The following is a 1,869-nucleotide window of genomic DNA, read 5'->3' on the forward strand; positions in this document are numbered from 1 at the left end:
GGGGCGCAAGAGTCGCGCCAGAGGAGGAGGGTCCGCCCCGCCCGCCCCGTCCTCGCCGCTCAGATCCGGGCGCGTTCGATGGGGTTCGGCGGCGGCAGCGGGGGGCGAAAAGCTTAAGTAAGATTGGAGAGGGGTGGAAATAAGCAGATGTGTGGTGGGGGAGCGGCTGGGGCCCTCGCCGCCCCGACACGACCCTGCGACATGACTTATTTCTGTAATCCGCTCGTGTGATTTTGCGGCCGGCTGGGCGCAGCCGTCAGGTGGCGCGGCGCGGGTCTGCGGCGGGAGTCCTCTTGTCGCTGTGTAGAGCGCGCAGGGGCCTGGGCGGCGTCGTCGACGGGGAGGGGCGGCGGGGCGTAGCGGCCACTGGCGACACAGCAGACCACCGCCGCACACCCCTAAATGTCAGAGCGCGTCACACGTAGGCTGCGGGGTGGCCTGGCGGCTCGACCGACAGACAGAGGGGGAGGGGGTAGTTGGCAGGGAGCTTGGTGTTGGGGGAAACGCGAGGAATCAAAGTTAGGCTGCTGCTGCCAAACCCGAGTGTTTCGGCTTTAATGGTATTGAAGCAAATTGCACAGTGACCTGTTGATTGAGGAGGTGACTCTTTTGGCCCGAGGCGGTGGGGGTCCTTTAAAGTGCGGCGCAGAAAAATTAATCGACTGCTGTGGCTGTGGCGTGGCACCTCCGTGTCTGGTGCCCGGCGAGGGGTGGGTTAGGTTGAGGGTGAGCTGCTGCGCCGACGCGACGAGCACAGCCAGAGCGCCCCGTCAGGTCGAGTACGGTTGACTTGAGCCCCCTGCAGTGCCCCGCCCCGCCCCGCCCCGCCACGCCCTTGCGGAGCTCGCAGTGCGCCTCAGCTGCGGATTGTTTTAAAGGAGATGGGATGAGACGTGCGGGCGAGGGTTGGCGGCCGGGGCGGCTGACATCGGCTGAGCTGGAAATATGAGCGGCATTGAAAACAAGACGGAGGGCGTGTGGATGAGACATTTCCCGCCGCGCCGTGGAGGCGGCTCGAGGCCGCGCGTGCTGCTGCCGCGCTCCCCATTGATGTAGGGGGCTCTGCTGGCCTCCGGGGCTGCTGCGGCTCTCCCCGGCCGGGCGCGCCCCAGGCGGACGTGCGGGAAATGTTAACGGCCTGCTCACCTTGTAGTCCTGGTCCTTGGTCCCCGTTCGAGCCTCCGGGGTGCCTCTATACCTCGCGGTCCTCCTGACCTCCCCACCCCGCCGGCCCGGGCCCCGGGCACCCTCTACGCAGCTGCGTCCGAACGGTCCCCGCGTACCGACGACGGCGACCCCCGCGCGCCTTTGGACACCTGTTCGCCTCGTTTTGGAGCCCTCGCCCGGGAGAGCGGAGGGAGACAGTGGGCGACAGGAAGCGCGGGGATCCTCCCCGCACGCAGCCCTGTGCCATCACACTAATGGATGCGTCGTTGCCAAGACTTGCCGGGCGGCGGGGGTGGCGGGGGGTGTAGGCGGCGCGGGGCTTGGGGGCGGCGCGGCGGTGGCGGTGGGGTTAGAGCGAGGAACATCACGCTAACTTTTTCCCTCCCCTCTTCCCGCTCCGTCCTCCCTCCCTCTCCCGATGCCCCGTCGTCACCCTCGTTTTCCTTTCCCCTCCTCCTTCTTCCTCCGTTTCCTGCTTTCGCCGTTGCAGCGTCATTTTCCTTCCTTATGGTTTCCCCGCACCTTTACTTACTTACTTACTCTCACTTTCACGCCTGCGTGCGCCGAGGGGGGTGGGGCGGGGCGGGGTGGTCGGACTCCCAGTGGGCAACGAGTACGAAGAGTGCAGAGGTGAGTCTGCCGTCCCTTTCTTTCTTTCTTACCCTCCCCCCTCGCCTCTCTTTATGTTTTTCTTTCCCTTTC

General features: G+C 66.0%; 1 protein-coding gene across 1 annotated transcript in view; it reads right to left on the reverse strand.

Moving 5' to 3' along the window:
• The window catches only part of LOC113202436 (epidermal retinol dehydrogenase 2-like), a 161,417-nt gene that overhangs the window by 2,955 nt on the left and 156,593 nt on the right, over window positions 1-1,869 (reverse strand). The gene's annotated exons all lie outside the window — the stretch shown is intronic.

Source organism: Frankliniella occidentalis, unplaced genomic scaffold (genome assembly GCF_000697945.3).
Source record: "Frankliniella occidentalis isolate FOCC.00 unplaced genomic scaffold, Focc_3.1 Scaffold29, whole genome shotgun sequence".
Classification (NCBI taxonomy): domain Eukaryota; kingdom Metazoa; phylum Arthropoda; class Insecta; order Thysanoptera; family Thripidae; genus Frankliniella; species Frankliniella occidentalis.